The sequence below is a fragment of the Oncorhynchus mykiss genome, chromosome 30 (genome assembly GCF_013265735.2).
Source record: "Oncorhynchus mykiss isolate Arlee chromosome 30, USDA_OmykA_1.1, whole genome shotgun sequence".
Taxonomy (NCBI): Eukaryota; Metazoa; Chordata; class Actinopteri; order Salmoniformes; family Salmonidae; genus Oncorhynchus; species Oncorhynchus mykiss.
In genome coordinates this window covers 42,949,893-42,970,524 of record NC_050570.1, presented here as the reverse complement: position 1 = coordinate 42,970,524, position 20,632 = coordinate 42,949,893, and the positions used below count along the sequence as shown (strand labels likewise).

The following is a 20,632-nucleotide window of genomic DNA, read 5'->3' as shown; positions in this document are numbered from 1 at the left end:
TATCACAGTGCCATCCGTTTTGTCACCAAAGCCCCATATACTACACACCACTGCGACCTGTACGCTCTCGTTGGCTGGCCCTCGCTTCATACTCGTCGCCAAACCCACTGGCTACAGGTTATCTACAAGTCTCTGCTAGGTAAAGCTCCACCCTATCTCAGCTCACTGGTCACCATAGCAGCACCCACTCGTAGCACACGCTCCAGCAGGTATATCTCACTGTTCACCCCCAAAACCAATTCCTCCTTTGGTTGCCTTTCCTTCCAGTTCTCTGCTGCCACTGTCTGGAACGAACTGCAAAAATCACTGAAGCTGGAGATTCCCATCTCCCATCACTAGCTTTAAGAACCAGCTGTCAGAGTAGCTCACAGATCACTGCACCTGTTCATAGCCCATCTGTATAAAGCCCATCTATCTACCTCATTCCCATACTGTATTTATTTATTTTGCTCCTTTTGCACCACAGTATCTCTAAAATGCCTTTTAGTCTTTTAGCCGTGTTTTAGTCATTTCATCCTTCATTAGTTTTAGTTGTTATCAGTCAACTAAAACTCTGGACGATTTTAGTCTAGTTTTAGTCACAGTCATTATAATCACATAATACTGTATGTACCTCTTAGCCTTGTCCAACTAGGCCTATTGTCCCCTCTTATAACTTAGCTGGCAACATGGCTATAGTGGCAGATAGTAACCAATGTCAGCCATAATTAATCATTTAGGCTATAAGGCCTTGGCTATAGGTTAAACAATTTACAACTCTAATTTTCACCCCACTATAACTGTCGGAGGGGGTTAAATAATAAATAATAATAATCAGAAAAAATATATCACAACACGCATTTGCCCAGTGCACATGGCAAAATAGAACTTCTGATGTGATCAGAGCAGAAATGGCCTATATGAAAGCAAAAATGATCAAATACATTATTGTTTCTAATAGAGGTAAGTTACAATTGAAATGTCCTGGCTGTGCATCAGTTCAAAAGAGAGGAGTGATTCAAGTGACCGCTCGTGTGTGAGAAAGCCAGTTCAGCTCATTGAGCTCACGAAGCATGCGCAACTGAAAGACATTATCGGCCAATGAGAGGATTGCAGAAAGTATTCTGCAAAGAAATGCATGCTTATGATTGGACAAAACAGATGAAAAGAAGCTTCATGTCAACTTGAATGTCCATTAGTCTCACGTAGAATTCTCGTAATGTGTTAGAATTACAATAGCAGTCAAACTTTTGGACACATCTACTAATTTTTCTTTATTTTAAAAATTTTCTACACTGAAGAATAATAGTGAAGACATCAAAACTATGAAATAACACATACAGTGCCTTGCGAAAGTATTCGGCCCCCTTGAAATTTGCGACATTTTGCCACATTTCAGGCTTCAAACATAAAGATATAGAACTGTATTTTTTTGTGAAGAATCAACAACAAGTGGGACACAATCATGAAGTGGAACGACATTTATTGGATATTTCAAACTTTTTTAACAAATCAAAAACTGAAAAATTGGCCGTGCAAAATTATTCAGCCCCCTTAAGTTAATACTTTGTAGCGCCACCTTTTGCTGCGATTACAGCTGTAAGTCGCTTGGGGTATGTCTCTATCAGTTTTGCACATCGAGAGACTGACATTTTTTCCCATTCCTCCTTGCAAAACAGCTTGAGCTCAGTGAGGTTGGATGGAGAGCATTTGTGAACAGCAGTTTTCAGTTCTTTCCACAGATTCTCGATTGGATTCAGGTCTGGACTTTGACTTGGCCATTCTAACACCTGGATATGTTTATTTTTGAACCATTCCATTGTAGATTTTGCTTTATGTTTTGGATCATTGTCTTGTTGGAAGACAAATCTCCGTCCCAGTCTCAGGTCTTTTGCAGACTCCATCAGGTTTTGTCCAGAATGGTCCTGTATTTGGCTCCATCCATCTTCCCATCAATTTTAACCATCTTCCCTGTCCCTGCTGAAGAAAAGCAGGCCCAAACCATGATGCTGCCACCACCATGTTTGACAGTGGGGATGGTGTGTTCAGGGTGATGTTCAGCTGTGTTGCTTTTACGCCAAACATAACGTCTTGCATTGTTGCCAAAAAGTTCAATTTTGGTTTCATCTGACCATAGCACCTTCTTCCACATGTTTGGTGTGTCTCCCAGGTGGCTTGTGGCAAACTTTAAACAACACTTTTTATGGATATCTTTAAGAAATGGCTTTCTTCTTGCCACTCTTCCATAAAGGCCAGATTTGTGCAATATACGACTGATTGTTGTCCTATGGACAGAGTCTCCCACCTCAGCTGTAGATCTCTGCAGTTCATCCAGAGTGATCATGGGCCTCTTGGCTGCATCTCTGATCAGTCTTCTCCTTGTATGAGCTGAAAGTTTAGAGGGACGACCAGGTCTTGGTAGATTTGCAGTGGTCTGATACTCCTTCCATTTCAATATTATCGCTTGCACAGTGCTCCTTGGGATGTTTAAAGCTTGGGAAATATTTTTGTATCCAAATCCGGCTTTAAACTTCTTCACAACAGTATCTCGGGCCTGCCTGGTGTGTTCCTTGTTCTTCATGATGCTCTCTGCGCTTTTAACGGACCTCTGAGACTATCACAGTGCAGGTGCATTTATACGGAGACTTGATTACACACAGGTGGATTGTATTTATCATCATTAGTCATTTAGGTCAACATTGGATCATTCAGAGATCCTCACTGAACTTCTGGAGAGAGTTTGCTGCACTGAAAGTAAAGGGGCTGAATAATTTTGCACGCCCAATTTTTCAGTTTTTGATTTGTTAAAAAAGTTTGAAATGTCCAATAAATGTCGTTCCACTTCATGATTGTGTCCCACTTGTTGTTGATTCTTCACAAAAAAATACAGTTTTATATCTTTATGTTTGAAGCCTGAAATGTGGCAAAAGGTCGCAAAGTTCAAGGGGGCCGAATACTTTCGCAAGGCACTGTATCAAATCATGTAGTAAACAAAAAAGTGTTAAAAAAATCTAAATGTGTCATATTTTAAAATCCTCAAAGTAGCCACAATTTACCTTGATGACAGCTTTGCACACTCTTGGCATACTCTCAACCACATTCATGAGTTAGTCATCTGGAATGCATTTGAATTAACAGGTGTGCCTTGTTAAAAGTTAATTTGTGGAAATTCTTTCCTTCTTAATGTGTTTGAGTCAATCAGTTGTGTTGTGACAAGGTAGGGGTGGTATACAGAAGATAGCCCTATTTGTTAAATGATCAAGTCCATAATAAGCAAAGCAAAACAAAAGTCCATCAGTACTTTAAGACATGAAGGTCAGGCAATACAGACAATTTTAAGAACTTTGAAAGTTTCTTCAAGTGCAGTCGCATAAACCATTAAGCGCTATGATGAAACTGGCTCTCATGAGGACCGTCACAGGAAAGGAAGACCCAGAGTTACCTCTGCTGCAGAGGATAAGTTAATTAGAGTTAGCAGCCTCAGAAATTGCATCCCAAATAAAAGCTTCAGAGTTCAAGTAACAGACACATCTCAACATCAATTGTTCAGAGGAGACTGCGTGAATCAGGACTTCATGGTCGATCTGCTGCAAAGAAACCACTACCAATAAGAAGAAATGACTTGCTTGGGCCAAGAAACATGAGCAATGGATATTAGACCGCTAGAAATCTGTCGTTTGGTCTGATGAGTCCAAATTTGAGCTTTTTGGTTCCAACCTCCGTGTCTTTCTGAGATGCAGAGTAGGTGAATGGATGATCTCTGCATGTGTGGTTCCCACCATGAAGCATGGAGGAGGAGGTGTGACGGTGCTTTGCTGGTGACACTGTCTGAATTATTAAGAATTCAAGGCACACTTAACCAGCTTGGCTGCCAAAGCTTTCTGCAGCAAGACGCCATCCCATCTGGTTTGCGCTCAGTGGGACTACCATTTTTTTTTCAACAGGACAATGATCCAACACACCTCCAGGCTGTGTAAGGGCTATTTGACCAAGAAGGAGGGTGATGGAGTGCTGCATCAGATGACCTGGGCTCCACAATCATCCAACCTCAACCCAATTGAGATGGTTTGGGATGAGTTGGACCACAGAGTGAAGGAAAAGCAGTCAACAAGTGCTCAGCATATGTGGGAACTCATTCAAGACTGTTGGAAAAGCATTCCAGGTGAAGCTGGTTGAGAGAATGTCAAGAGTGTGCAAAGCTGTCGTCAAGGTACAGGGTGGGTACTTAGAAGAATCTAAAATATATTTTGATTTGTTTTAACACTTTTTTGCTTACTACATGACTCCATATGTGTTATTTCATAGTTTTGATGTCTTCACTATAATTCTACAATGTAGAAAAATTAAATAAAGAAAACCCCTTGAATGAGTAGGCGTGTCCAAAGTTTTGACTGGTACTGCGTATATATATTTATATATCTATAATATACTACGTATATTTATTTATTTATTTTTTGGAGGGTGCATCTCGTCTCGTTATCATCATTCATTTTTTGTCATAGTTATTGTTGACCAAATTAAACACTGGCGCACACACACACGCTTGCTTGCGCACACACACCTAGAGAAATGGATCATATCACTTCCACCTTACCTGCCACCCTAGACCCATTTCAATTTGCTTACCACCCCAATAGATCCACAGACGATGCAATCGCCACCACTCTGCACACTGCCCTGTCCCATCTGGACAAGTGGCTTACCTATATGTAAGAATTCTGACTATAGCTCAGCATTCAACACCATAGTACCCTCCAAGCTCATCATCAAGCTTGAGGCCCTGGGTCTGAATCCCGCCCTGTGCAACTGGGTCCTGGACTTCCTGACGGGTCGCCCACAGGTGGTGAAGGTAGGAAACAACACCTCCCCTACGCTGATCCTCAACACTGGGGCCCCACAAGGGTGCGTGCTCAGCCCCCTCCTGTACTCCCTGTTCACCCATGACTGCGTGGCCAAGCACACCTCCAACTCAATCATCAAGTCTGCAGACGACACAACAGTGGTAGGTTTGATTACCAACAATGACGAGACAGCCTACAGGGAGGAGGTGAGGGCTCTGGGAGTATTGTGCCAGGAAAATAACCTCTCACTCAACGTCAACAAAACTAAGGATATGATCGTGGACTTCAGGAAACAGCAGAGGGACCACCCCCCTAATCTTCATCGATTGGACCGCAGTGGAGAAGGTGGAAAGCTTCAAGTTCCTCGGCATACACATCACAGACAAACTGAAATGGTCCACCCACACAGACAGTGTGGTGAAGAAGGGGCAACAGCGATTCTTCAACCTCCGGAGGCTAAAGAAATTTGGCTTAACACCTAAAACCCTCACAAACTTTTACAGATGAACAATTGAGAGCATCCTGTCAGGCCTTCTGAAGGCCTGGTATGGCAAATGCACCACCCACAACCGCAAAGCTCTCCAGAGAGTGGAGCGGTCTGCCCAACGCATTACCGGTGGCAAACATCCCGCCCTCCTGGACACCTACAGCACCCGATGTCATAGGAAGGCCAAAAAGATCATCAAGGACATCAACCACCCGAGCCACTGCCTGTTCACCTCGCTATCATCCAGAAGGCGAGGTCAGTACAGGTGCATCAAAGCTGGGACCGAGAGACTGAAAAACAGCTTCTATCTCAAGTCCATCAGACTACTGAACAGCCATCACTAACACATCAGAGGCGGCTGCCTATAGACCTGGAATAGGAATCACTGGCCATTTTTAGAAATGGACCACTAGCCATTTTAATAATGTCTCCGTATCTTGCATTACTCATCTCATGTGTATAAACTGCACTCCACACAATTCTAAGGTATCTTAGTCACTTTTAAATTGTGTTTACATATTGCATCACCCATTTCATATGTACTATATACTGTATTGTATTCTATACTACACCACTGACTGTTAAACAGCCATCTCCAGCACATCAGAGGCAGCTGCCTATAGATTAGGAATCACTGGCCACTTTATGGAAATGAAGCACTGGCCACTTTAATAATGTCTCCGTATCTTGCATTACTCATCTCATGTGTGTAAACTGTACTCTATACTATTCTACGGTATCTTAGTCCAATGCCGGTCTGACATATATGTATATATATATATTCTTAATCCATTTCTTACTTAAATTTATGTGTATTTTGGGTATATGTTGTGAAACTGTTAAATATTACTTGTTAGATATTACTGCACTGTCAGAGCTAGAAGCACAAGCATTTTGCTACAACCACGATAACATCTGCTAAACACATGGATGTGACCAATACAATTTGATTTAACACACACACACCGTTAATTATGTAGAAGGGTATTGGTTGTTCCGGAGCCCAGCTCTGCCCCCCTGTGCTCCTGCCCCAGTTTGGGTCTGGGTCCCTGCCCTGGCACACTGGCCCCACACTAGCAGCCTCCATCTCACACACACAGATGGTGCTCTCTTTCTCTCCAATCTGACACTGACATGCCAAGGCTGCAATTTACAGTCATCACTATCACATAACATGGTTCAGAATAGTAATACAAGTCATGGGTGTATGAAGAATTTCCATTCTAAGAACTTAGAGTTTTGCAATTGGTTGAGTTTTGCAATTATTGATGTCAATTTTAAAGTGTTAAAATTAATAAAAATGTTGATGACAGTAGTATAATGAAAATATATATTTTATTTTGTTTATTAAAGTGATACTTCAAGATTTTTTAAATGACAACCTTGAATGTGTGTGTATGTGTGTGTGTGTGTTTGTTCTGTAGTGCGTTGGGATGGGAAGATCTAATCTTACTCAGATTACATTCAGAGCGATTGAGAGAAAGAGAGAAGAGGAGAGAAGGAATAGAAGGTGAAAGCTAATGAATAGTACTCTAGTATGTGTTTAAAGTCCAGAAGGCTATCCTGACAAAACAACTCATACTTAATGTCTTCCAGGTTAGGCTGACAATAGTTTGGATCAATGGTTTTATTCATACTATGATCTGGTTCCAATCCCTCCTTGTCTACAAACACCACAAACTGACAGACAATCTAAAATCTCCCTCTCGTGGACATTGTTGCAGAAAATCTACTGCATAAATCATGCTGCAGTGCATACCGAATTTTATGGTATTTTTTGCACAGTTCAATGTTGTTGTTTTTGTGAAGGAAGTGTCACCCATTTGGATAAATGGCCAGCTCAGTCTTAAACAAGATCGTTCAGTAACAATATTACTCTCTGGGGGAAAGCTTTTACGCCACAAACTGGTTGTCTTACAATGTCTCAGCAGCGACACTGATGCCAACTCAAGCATGGTACAATGATGATATCAACTGTAATTGCTAAAAAACACTTCTGGTTGTCTTACACCCATTCTCTCCTGAGCTATTCTGGGCCAGCTGCGGCTGAAGCCTTCTGATGGGTAGACGGCCTGGTTCCTAACATGGCTGAAACTTTCTATCTCAGTGTCTTCACTGCATTTCTCCCCCCGCTGCTTAGTATGGGTTTCTGATACACAGAATATCAAAGTCCAGTGGTGGAAAAAGTACCCAATTGTCATAATTTAGTAAAAGTACCTTAATAGAAGTAAAAGTGAAAATCACCCAGTAAAATTGCTAAAATATACTTAATAATCAAAAGTAATAGTAAAAGTATAAATCCTTTCAAATTCCTTATATTAAGCAAACCAGAAGGCACTATTTTACTCTATTTATGGATAGACAGGAGCACGCTCCAACACTCACCCTGTTAAGTAAGTCCACCAGATCAGAGGCAGTAGGGATGACCAGGGATGTTCACTTGATAAGTGTGTGAATTAAACCATTTTCCTGTCCTGCTAAGCATTCAAAATGTAATGAGTACTTTTCAGGGAAAATGTATGGAGTAAAAAGTTAATTATTGTCTTTAGGAATGTAGTGAAGTAAAAGTAAAAGTTGTCCAAAAATATAAATAGTAAAGTACTGAAGTAGTACTTTCAAGTATTTTTACAACACTGTCTTATATTTAGCGAAAGCGATGGGCAAAGTTATTATGAGTTGATGATTTTGGCCTACAATTTAGACAGCGTGAAGTGAGTGACATTGGACGGCATTGCTTTAGGGTTATCAATGCTTATACTAGCCTGGCTGTATCCCTTTAAGTACTGTCTGTGCTCCTTCTGTGCACATCAATAGAGGGCAAAAGGATCAGTGAAACATTGATTGTTTCTCAGGACTCCAGTTTCCTCTTTTACCATCAATCATCATTCAGTTTCACATTCAGACCATTGACTCCATTAGTGCTGCCGCTTAATGATGTATAGTATAACAATCGAATGAAATTACATTTCATGTAATGTTCTAGGGAGAAAGGAAATCCGACAGTAGAGAATAAAGGCAGCATTTCTACAGTGTTCAAACGGCATAGGAGAGAGAGAAAGCAACCCCATATAGGAGAGTATAGTATCAACACTCTCAGATTTGTGACAAAATCAACTAAGAGTTTAGCGATTATTGTACCATGAGCAGGCAGGCAGATCTCATGTTTAATCTCTTACAGCAACACCTAAGCCCAGCTCCTGAAAGACTAACACTCAGCCTGTCTTTGTGTATGTCTGTCTGCTTTTAAGCTCTTCCAGTGCAGTGTACATAACACTGACTAATACCGCAGCCATCCCATTAGGGTGTTAAAACACACACACACACACACACACACACACACACACACACACACACACACACACACACACACACACACACACACACACACACACACACACACACACACACACACACACACACACACATACCTCCAACCATTAGGCACAGATCCCTGAGCTCACTTAAGTCGTGCTGATCAAAGTGTGCTGTTTTGGAGTGGATCAACAGGAACTGTAAGTGGCACAGTGATTTAACTGTCTGTCTGACTGACACAACCAACTTCCAACAATACGATCCAGTTGTAGGTCAAATCGTTGTCCTTTTATTAGAAAGAGCACTTAGGAAAACAGTACTATCCAACATTGTGTCGATTCATCTCATTTCAATTTGGCTGAAGGGAAGGTAGAATGAGAGGTATCGACAAGGCCGATGCCTTTGGATCGGGACTCAGCCTCTGTGTAGGAAGTCTATACCTGGTTCCCCTGACTGAGCACGGCAGGCTCAGTCAGACACACACATTGCAGCGAACCCAGTAACCCATTACCCAGGGGTGGGCAACTCCAGTCCTCGAGGGGCTGATTGGTGTCACATTTTATCTCCGTCCCTAGCAAACACAGCTGATTTAATCACATTTCATTCTAAACTGAAGATCATGATTAGGTGATTATTGGAGTCAGGTGTGTTAGCTGGGGCTGGGGCAAAACTGTGACACCAATCAGGCCCTTCAGCACTGGAATTGCCCACCCCTGCATACACAGTCATTAAGCACATCTGCTGTTTCAGCTGGGAGACAGAACAAGTCTCTGTGGATCATCAGGCATGGCATGTGCGGTGCTGTTCTCTGTGTACCAGAATAAGTAACTATAGCAAGACTGTACCAGGTCTGGGAACCCACTGGTCCTCTGGTCAACTAGATGAAGAGACCCTCTCTCTGACCAAACACCAGCATGATCTATGAACACCCTCAACCTACACATGTACGCAAGCACGCACACTTTAACACACACAACAGCCCTCCCAGACTAAAGGTCTTTAGCTAAGTGCCAGGGAAGGAGAGAGTGAGTACAACCGCCTCAGCCAAACACAGCCCAGCATTAAGTCCCCATTATTCCCTCACATCTGACTGCTAATGCATGCAGGGAATTAGGCATTACAGCCACAACATATGCACAGGCTGCCTGGTATTTTACTTCCAAATCACTTGGCTGGGTATGACTAGTGACGGGTGTGGGGCTGGAGAACTCTCTACTCTGCTAACGCATTACCATACCCCAGCCACCCCAGCCTGTATCATTTGGGCTGGCACAGCCTTGAAACATAATAGGGGATGTGGAAATGGTGTATTCTGGTTTAACCCTTTAGAACCCATAGCGGGTGTCAATGGCCTTTTTTCAAATTACTACAGCGGCCTCAAACGGCCTTGTTTTTCTCAAAATAATATCTACGTCAACATCGTAAAATTAACTCAACCTGTTGTCGTATTTGTGTAGCTGTTGTCATCAACCAGAAACCGGAAACAGGGAATGCTGTCACTAAACCACTTAAAATGACGGAGCCGAAGTGGCCATGACTTTACACTGTGGAAGTATCTATGTCGGTTCTTGATATGGATTTGGACACGTCCTTGTATTTTCAAAGTGTTGGTGTCGAGGTGAGAGGAAAAAAGTAAACAGCAGACATACAGTTCATTCGGAAAGTATTCCGAATTTTTCAACATTTTGTTAGGTTACAGCCTTATTCTAAAATGGATTCAATATTTTTTTCCCTCATCAAAGCTACACACAATACCCAAAAATGTATTAAAACAAAAAAACTGAAATATGTCATTTACATAAGTTTTCAGACTCTTTACTCAGATCTTTGTTGAAGCACCTTTGGCAGAGATTACAGCCTCAAGCCTTCTTGGGTATGACGCTACAAGTTTGGCACACCTGTATTTGGGGAGTTTCTCCCATTCTTCTCTACAGATCCTCTCAAGCTCTGTCAGGTTGCATGGGGAGTGTCACTGCACAGCTATTTTCAGGAATGTCCAGAGATGTTAGATCGGGTTCAAGTCTGGGCTCTGGCTGGGCCACTCAAGGACATTCAGAGACTTGTCCAGAAGCCACTCCTGTGTTGTCTTGGCTGGGTGCTTAGGGTCGTTGTCCTGTTGGAAGGTGAACCTTCGCCCCAGTCTGAGCACTCTGGAGCAGGTTTTCATCAAGGTTCTCTCTGTACTTTGCTCAGTTCATCTTTCCCTCGATCCTGACTAGTCTCCCAGGCCCTGCCACTGACAAACATCCCCACAGCATGATGCTACCACAACCATGCTTCACCGTAGGGATGGTGCCAGGTTTTCTCCAGACATAGCACTTGGCATTCAGGCCAAAGAGTTCAATCGTGGTTTTATCAGACCAGAGAATCTTGTCCTTTAGGTGCCTTTTGGCAAACTCCAAGTGGGCTGTTATGTGCCTTTTACTGAAGAGTGTCTTCCGTCTGGCCACTCTACCGTAAAGGCCTGATTGGTGGAGTGCTGCAGAAATGGTTTTCCTTCACGAAGGTTCTCCTGTCCCCACAGAGGAACTTTGGAGCTCTGTCAGAGTGACCATTGGGTTCTTGGTAAATAAGGTATTTCTGTTCTATTTTTTTTATTTTATACATTTGCTAAAATATCCCTACGGTTTTCGCTTTGTCGTTATGGAGTATTGTGTGTAAAATTAATTGAATCCATTTAGGAATAAGACTAATGTTACAAAATGTAGAAAAAGGGAAGGGGTCTGAATACTTTCCGAATGCACTGTAGTTAAAGGGGCAATATGCAGTTAAGGCATCCATTTTTTTTGTATTTGTATTAATGATATGCACCCATTGATTCTTGAAGAATATAATTGATATGCCTCTTGAGCTTAGTTGAACTGTCTTACCCCATCAGAACCCCGGATATAAGCTTGTTTTATTTAAATGTTTGTAAATAATGCAAATTTAAACAAATGCCATATAGCCTCAAAACATAGTTTAAACTATAATTTTGATATCATGGGTGGTCAGTCCTTGCAGCCATAGCTCTGTCTATGAATTTGAACATTTTGCCAGCTCCTTCCCTCAGCTTTTTACTGAACAGGGGCAGGGAGAGGCGTTGTTATTGTTTCAACTGCTGATTGCCACATGAATGATAAGGACAAACAGCAGACAAATCATACACATACAACTGTTCATATATAACTCACTACAGTTAAATGGCTCTATATCGGCTGTGATGGCACTGCTGCACCGACGGCATGTCCTTTAATTGCATTTAATGCCCAGGAAAACAGTCTGCAGCTCGTTAATGAATTAAATCTTTAATTTGCATTTTCATTGAGGACGGTGCAATTAGCATCCATGTCAGTTAGACCAGTGAGTAACACTCAGAGGCCTGGGGACTGGGGCCCAGTTTAAAAACACAGTTCTCTCTCTCTCTCTTAGTCCCCTTATATAGTGCTACTATGGTATACGTACAGTCAGGTCAACAATTATTGGCACACTTGATAAAAATGAGCAAAAAAGACAGACTCACACAGGTGATTCAACTCATTTAGGGCTTGATGATTAGTAGACAAGTTGAATCAGGTATGCTTTTCGGGGCTACAACAAAAATGTGTGCTGTTGGGGCTTCTCGAGGACTGGAGAAACACTACCCTAATGAGCGTCCTGTGTGCTGTGTGGGAGATCTGTACTACCAGCTACGGTTTGTGTCTGTGACATTTTGTGTCAGAGTGAAAATTGAACCAAATGAGGCCTTGGGGATGCATCTCCAGTCCCACACGACGTGGGCCTGCTTGTGCATGCAGAATAAACGAAAAGAGGAGTGCAAGATGAAAAACAGACAGATGAAAACATGCTAGAAGTAGACTGAGAAAGTGAGGAAAGTGGTTGTATAATTAAAGCATCATATTCCATATTATATTTCTTATAAACTACCAAGGAAAAGGTTAAGAATAACCCATATATTACAGCCTTATTCTAAAATACATATATATTCTTTAATTATCTCAATCTACACATAATACCCCATAATAACAAAGCAAAACAAACATTTTTGCAAAATGTATAAAAAAAACGGAAATATCACATTTACATAAGTATTCAGACCCTTTATTCAGTACTTTGTTGAAGCACCTTAGGCAGTGATTACAGCATCTAGTCTTCTTGGAGTGTGCTTAGGGTTGCTTTCCTGTTTGAAGGTGAACCTTCACCCCAGTCTGAGGTCCAGAATGCTCTGGACAAGCGGATCGCCATCGGACCCCGGCTCCCCGGTATCGTCTCGGGCAGAAGGTATGGCTATCCACCCGGGATCTGCCCCTCCGGGTGGAATCTCGCAAACTCCCCACCAGGTTTATCGGCCCATTGGCCTCTGCTGTTCGTCTTCTGTTGCCCCGTACCCTTTGTATACACCCCACCAATCAAGTGTCCAGAGTTAAACCCATGTCTCACAGTCCTTTATCTCCTGTTTCCAGTTTGTTTTGTTTGGTTAAGCCTACCAGTGTTTTTCCCTCTGTTCCTGTCTCTCGATTGTTCCTGGTTTCTAGTTTTCCTGGTTTTGACCTTTTCTGCCTGCCCTGACCCTGAGCCTGCCTGTCATCCTGTACCTTTGCCCCACCTATCTGGAATACTGACCTCTACCTACCCTGATCCTGCCTGTCGTCCTGTACCTTTGCCCCACCTATCTGGATTACTGACCTCTGCCTACCCAGACCCTGAGCCTGCCTGTCGTCCTGTACCTTTGCCCCACCTATCTGGAATACTGACCTCTGCCTACCCTGACCCTGAGCCTGCCTGTCGTCCTGTACCTTTGCCCCACCTATCTTGATTACTGACCTCTGCCTACCCTGACCCTGCCTGTCATCCTGTACCTTTGCCCCACCTATCTGGATTACTGACCTCTACCTACCCTGACCCTGCCGGTCGTCCTGTACCTTTGCCCCACCTATCTGGATTATTGACCCCTGCCTGCCCTTGATCTGTCTTTGCCTGCGCCTGTTGGATTAATAAACTGTTGTTATTTTGACGTTGTCTGCATCTGGGTCTTACCTTGAAACGTGATGTCAAGCTCTTTCCAAAAGCCTAATCCCTGATGAAGCAAGCTAGCTATCTAACTATATGCCAAATGGATGGGCTAAACTCACATATCTGAAATTACATGATCGATTGATGTTTACTCATCTTGTATTGCACTGACTCAGGTGACTGACGATTGGTTAAAAGAAATGGATAATAAGATGATAGCTGGAGCTGTATTGTTAGATTTCAGTGCAGCCTTTGATGTTATTGACAGAGTTGGGGAGTAACAGATTGATTACATGTAATCCGTTACATGTAAGGGATTATTTTTTTTAAAACGGTAACTGTAATTGGTTACGCTACCAGCAAAAATATTGTAATCAGATTACCGGTACTTTTGAAAAACTAGATGATTACTTCCAGGATCACTTTAAATCTTTGACACTTCTCGGTTTTCTCAATGACATTCAAATCAGCATTGAAAAAAGGCGCAAGTTTAAGTTTGTTCCACCTGAGCGAGTCTGACCACAAGTCAGAGACCACTATGATGACACACCAAATGTGTTTGACGGATCGCGGGAAAAGAGCAGGAATAGGCTTTTGTAGGCTACAGTCCAAGCTACGTCTTCTAATGGTGTGAATGTTGTCGGCATCCAAAGATTATCCAACTTGAATAAACGCTTGGAGGAAAGGATGACAGTAGTGGTGTAGTCTACGGCAATACTACGGATATAACTTATTATTGACATCTACATTCTGGTGAATCAAACTGCTGCTCTCTCATTTAGTTGTTTGTACCTTACGGATTTTGGTTGTTGTGGATGGCTGTTCACAAATTTAAATGTGTATTTGAACCCAATAATGGTTGAATTCAAGAAGTTTTTAAGTTGCCTTTCAATCGTTGTTTTTGAAACCAGTGGACAGCCAGTGAAAAATGCGCTCTTGTAACAGCTACAAACGAATCCAAGCCTATGGAATAAAAGTGGGGCTTTCATTGCTCAATCTAATTCATTCTGATTAAATAAATTAATCCATAGGCCTAATGGACACATGCTCAAACTCGCACACTTTTGATAGACTTAATGGGGTAATCTGTAGTTGCTACATCTATTTTTGGATTTATAAATGATATATACAGTGCCAGTCAAAAGTTTGGACACACCTACTTTATGTGTACTATTTTCTACATTGTAGAATACTAGTGAAGACATTAAAACTATTAAATAACACATAAGGAATCATGGAGTAACAAAAAAGTTTAAACAAATTAAAACATATTTTAGATCCTTCAAAGTAGCCACCCTTTGCCTTGATAAAAGCTCTGCAAACTCTTGGCAAAGCATGCCATTCCATGAGTGCAGCATTTATTTTTCAACACGAACCAATGAGCGTAATCAGTCCTCCATGACAACAAAACCATAAACAACAGAGTAGGGCTGGCTAATAAGTCCTTAGTTTTGGGGTCATGCTCAGGTAAAACAATTTGGTCATGCTCAGGTAAAACAATACTTTCATATTTCCAAGTCCTATTCTTGATGATCAAGGGGTGTAACATTTATTGGAATGACTGGAATTCTGCTAGACTTTGGTTTTCAAGGTAAAGATATAATTTAATCGTATTATTATATTTAGTAGAAAGCGATGGGTTAGAAGAAGTCTACATAACCAACTCATAAAGTACAATTTAACATCCATATATGGCCAGCTGTGTAAACTTTAACATTGATTTATCCTGCAATATATGTAATTCAGTTGGTAACATACATTTGTAATCAGATTACTTTACCGAGTTTTGGGTAATCCAAAAGTTATGTTACTGATTACAATTTTGGTAACTGTAACGGATTACATTTAGAAAGTAACCTACCCAACCCTGGCTATTGATCATAAATTGTTATTGAAATAACTCACTTGCTATGGCTTTACATCACCTGCCATCACATGGAACCAAGAGAGTGTTTTCAATGAAAGCTTCTTCTCTAACATCAGATATGTACAGTGCGGTGAGCTCACTGAAATTCTGAATAAGGAGTTACAATCAGAATCAGAATGGGTGATTAATAACAAACGGGTCTTAAATACATCTCAAACTAAAAGCATTGTATTTGGTTCAAAATATTCTTCAAGACCTAAACCTCAACTGGAGTTGTGCATAAAGGGTGTGACCATTGAGAAAGTTCAGGAAGCTAAACTCCCAGGTATAACATTGGATGGTAAACTATCATGGGTAAGTCATATTGACAAAGTTGTTGTGAAGATGTTGCATCTGTTATAAAAAAATATGTTCTTTGTTTTTGATACAGAAATCAACTGTACTAGTTGTTCAGGCTCTGGTCTTGTCCCATCTTGGGTAATATGGTCAAGTGCAGCAAAGAAAAACCTAGTAAAGCTGCAGATGCCTTACAAAAGAGCAGCACGTCTTGCCCTTAACTGCACATACAGAACTAACAAGCAAGCCGGTCTTTCCTGGTTGAGGGTTGATGAGAGATCAACTGCTTCCCTTCTAGTTTTTATGATAATTTTTTTTTTTTAGACTGTCCTTGTCTATCAGTGTATCAATGTTTAATTCATTGTCATGTTTTGTGTTTTTTTGTGGACCCAAGAAGAGTAGCTGCTGCTTCTGCTAAATCTATTGGAGGTCCAAATAAAACAATATATAACATAAATAAACCCACACATGTCCTGATCTCAGATGAGGAAAAAGTACCCAAAAGTCATCCTTAATAGAAAGTTACTCAAGTAAAATTGAAAGTAAGCCAGTAAAATACTACTTGAATAAAAGTCTAAAAGTACAGTATTTGGTATTAAATATTAAGTATCAAAAGTAAATGTAATTGAACATTCCTTATATTAAGCAAAGCAGACAGTACCATGTTCTTATTTTTTTAAATGTATGAACAGCCACACTCCCACACTCATTATTTACATAAGATGCATTTGTGTTTAGTGAGTCCACCAGGCCAGAGGCAGTAGGGATGACCATGTGTTCTCTTGATATGTGCTTGTCCTGCTAAGCATTCGGGGAAAATGTTTGAAGTTAAAAGTACAATATTTTTGTTAAGAATGTAGGGAAGTAAAAGTAAAAGTTGTCAAAAATATAAGTAGTAATGTAAAGTAGATACCCCCAAAAACTATTTAAGTAGTACTTTAATGTATTTTCTTTACTTAAGTGCCTGATCTAACTTCACTGATTCACGTATCAATATTACTTGGAAAATACTGAACTCTACTGATCTCAATCTCTTACCCTAGTCTCACACACACACACACACACACACAATCACCCAACTCCTCACTTCTGTGTAGTTCCAAAATGGCAGCTCACCATGCACAAAGTGCATACATTTATGTCTCGTTTGCCATGATCAAACAAACAATCTCCACCATTCATCATAGATCACATCACTGCTAACACACTCCCTGTCTGCTCTGTTGTCTGGTTGGTTTTCTCACTCACCGTGTGGCTTTTCTGCCTTCGTGGTTTTCAGCTGCCGAGAAATGGGCGTTAGAAACTGAGACGGGATCGGGATCAAGCTGTACTTACAACTCCCCATTCAGTCCCAGAATCCTTTGACACATTATGGTGCCAAGCTCCCTCCACTCTTTACTGTTGAAGTATTTAGTTGAAAGCCTCTTATCTACTTACTAACTCCTCTATGTGCAAATAACTAACTAACTACACCTCAGTACCCTTAACCTACAGCAAGGGGGGCTACAGCCAGCCACATGGCCAGCAGGATACTCTACAGCCCCTCAACAGTGCACGATGAGGATGAGAGAGAGAGAGAGAGAGAGAGAGAGAGAGAAATATATAGGGTAATACTGATTTAATGAGGCCTGGTCAAGGTTGAACCTCTGGTCAGGGCCAGATCTGACAATCACTGAACCCCTTTAAAACCCCTCTACCTTTGAAGGGCCCGAAACAAGTGTGGACAGACCAAAAACAGTAAAGGGTAATGATATGTAGAGCAAACAGAACACCCACAGAGGTGAGAGACATGACCTGAGCTGAGGTACCGTAGACAAGTGGAATATCAGCATGCCTTGCAGTGTCCAATCTGTAACCCAATCGTAGTGAAGTGAGAAAGAACTTTCATGTCAGTGGCAGGTAGCACAGAAGCCCTGGTTAGGGGGAGTGTTGTCGTTGTCGCACACTGATCTGTTTCACCTGTCTTTGTGCTCGTCTCCACCCCCCTCCAGGTGTCGCCCATCTTCCCCAGTGTATTTATACCTGTGTTCTCTGCATGTCTGTTGCCAGTTTGTTTTGTTTGTCAAGCCTACCTGTGGATTTTCCCCTTGCGCCTGTCGCCTTCTAGTTTCTGTTTTCCTGGTTTTGACCATTCTGCCGGCCCTGAGCCTGCCTGCCGACCTGTACCTTGTCACACCACTCTGGATTATTGATCTCTGCCTGCCCTGACCCCGAGACGGCCTGCCGTTCTGTACCTTGTCACACCACTCTGGATTATATTATTGATCTCTGCCTGCCCTGACCCTGAGCCTGCCTGCCGTTCTGTACCTTGTCACACCACTCTGGATTATTGATCTCTGCCTGCCCTGACCCCGAGACGGCCTGCCGTTCTGTACCTTGTCACACCACTCTGGGTTATTGATCTCTGCCTGCCCTGACCCCGAGACGGCCTGCCGTTCTGTACCTTGTCACACCACTCTGGGTTATTGATCTCTGCCTGCCCTGACCCCGAGACGGCCTGCCGTTCTGTACCTTGTCACACCACTCTGGGTTATTGATCTCTGCCTGCCCTGACCCCGAGACGGCTTTCCGTTCTGTACCTTGTCACACCACTCTGGGTTATTGATCTCTGCCTGCCCTGACCCCGAGACGGCCTGCCGTTCTGTACCTTGTCACACCACTCTGGGTTATTGATCTCTGCCTGCCCTGACCCCGAGACGGCCTGCCGTTCTGTACCTTGTCACACCACTCTGGGTTATTGATCTCTGCCTGCCCTGACCCCGAGACGGCCTGCCGTTCTGTACCTTGTCACACCACTCTGGGTTATTGATCTCTGCCTGCCCTGACCCCGAGACGGCCTGCCGTTTTGTTTTGTTACTTCGACACCATCTGCATCTGGGTCTTCTCCTGAAATGTGATAGTCCTGTAGTTGGACTGTGATGAACGCCTTTACTTTCAGGTACAGTATCAGTCAAAAGTTTGAAGACACCTACTCATTCAAGGGTTTTTTTGGAGAAAAAAAACTACTTAAAAAACACACATGAAATCATGTAGCAAGCAAAAAGTGTTAAACAAATTAGCAACCCTTTGCACACTCTTGGCATTGTATCATTGGGGTGGCAGGTAGCCTAGTGGTTGGAGCATTGGGCTAGCAACTGGAAGGTTGCTAGATCGAATCCCCGAGCTGACAAATCTGTCATTCTGCCCCTGAACAAGGAAGTTAACCCACTGTTCCTAGGCTATCATTGTAAATAATGTGTTCTTAACTGACTTGCCTAGTTTAAAAAAATTAAATATCAAGCAGCTTCACCTGGAATGCTTTTCCAACAAATGCTAAGCACTTGTTGGCTGATTAAAAAAAAAAAAATTATCTTCACTCTGTGGTCCTACTCATCCCAAACCAGCTCAATAGGATTGAGGCCAGGTCATCTGATGCAGCACTCCATCACTCTCCTTCTTTGTCAAATAGCCCTTACACAGCCTGGAGGTGTGTTGGATCATTGTCCTGTTGAAAAACATATGGCAGTCCCACTAAGCGCAAACCAGATGGGATGGCGTATTGCTGCAGAATGCTGTGGTAGCTATGCTGGTTAAGTGTGCCTTGAATTCTAAATAAATCATACAGTGTCACCAGCAAAGCACCCCCACACCCCCTCCTCCATTCTTCACGTAGGGAACTACACAGAGATCATCCGTTCACCTACTCTGCATGTCACAAAGACACGGAGGTTGGAACCAAAAATCTCACATTTGGACTAATGTCCATTGCTCGTGTTTCTTGGCCCAAGCAAGTCTCTTCTTATTGGTGTCCTTTAGTAATGGTTTCTTTGCAGCAATTTGACCATGAATGTCTGATTCACGCAGTCTCCTCTGAACAATTGATGTTGAGATGTGTCTGTTACGTGAACTCTGAAGCATTTATATGGGCTGCAATTTCTGAGAATCTAATTAACTCTAATAAACTTATCCTCTGCAGCAGAGGTAACTCTGGGTCTTCCTTTCTCGTTGCGGTCTTCATGAGAGCCAGTTTCATTATAGCACTTGATGGTTTTTGCGACTGCACTTGAAGAAATGTTCAAAGTTCTTGACATTTTCCATATTGACTGATCTTCATGTCTTAAAGTAATGATGGACTGTCATTTCTCTTTGCTTATTTGAGCTGTTCTTGGACTTTGTCTTTTACCAAATAAGGCAATCTTCTGTATACCTCCCCTACCCTGTCACAACACAAGTGATTTGCTCAAACTCATTAAGAAGGAAAGAAATTCCACAAATGAACTTTTATCTCCTTGGAATTCATGGTTCATTTAAATGCATTCCAGGTGACTACCCCATGAAGCTGGTTGAGAGAATGCCAAGAGTGTCCAAAGCTGTCATTAAGGCAAAGGGTGGCTACTTTAAACAATCTCAAATATAAAATATATTTTAAATAGTTAATACTATTTTGGCTACTACATGATTCCATGTGTTATTTCATAGTTTTGACGTCTTCACTATTATTCTACAATGTAGAAAATAGTAAAAATAAAGAAAAACCTTGGAATTACACACCCTCATGACACTGAGTGAGGTGAGTGTGTGTGTTATGGCTTCCACTCCTGCCAGGGAGGCCCACTCTCACCTCTTTCCCCAACAGGGTCCTGTTGCCATGACATCAGAGTAGATAACCCAATCAGTGTGTGTAACCTGTTTACCAGAGCTGTGACCTTTTTTACTCTGCAGTTACCACGGGGGACAGCAAACGCACATCACAGATCACGCTCACATCAGGCTCCATGAGTGGGCTCTCTTTCAATTCTATTTTGTCAGTCGATCTCTCTCTTAATCAATCTGCAAATA

At 42.1% G+C, this 20,632-nt stretch overlaps 1 protein-coding gene across 3 annotated transcripts in view; it reads right to left on the bottom strand.

The window, feature by feature from the left end:
* LOC110521846 (discs large homolog 1-like protein) overlaps positions 1-20,632 on the bottom strand; it is a 187,252-nt gene that overhangs the window by 46,505 nt on the left and 120,115 nt on the right. The window lies entirely within an intron of this gene.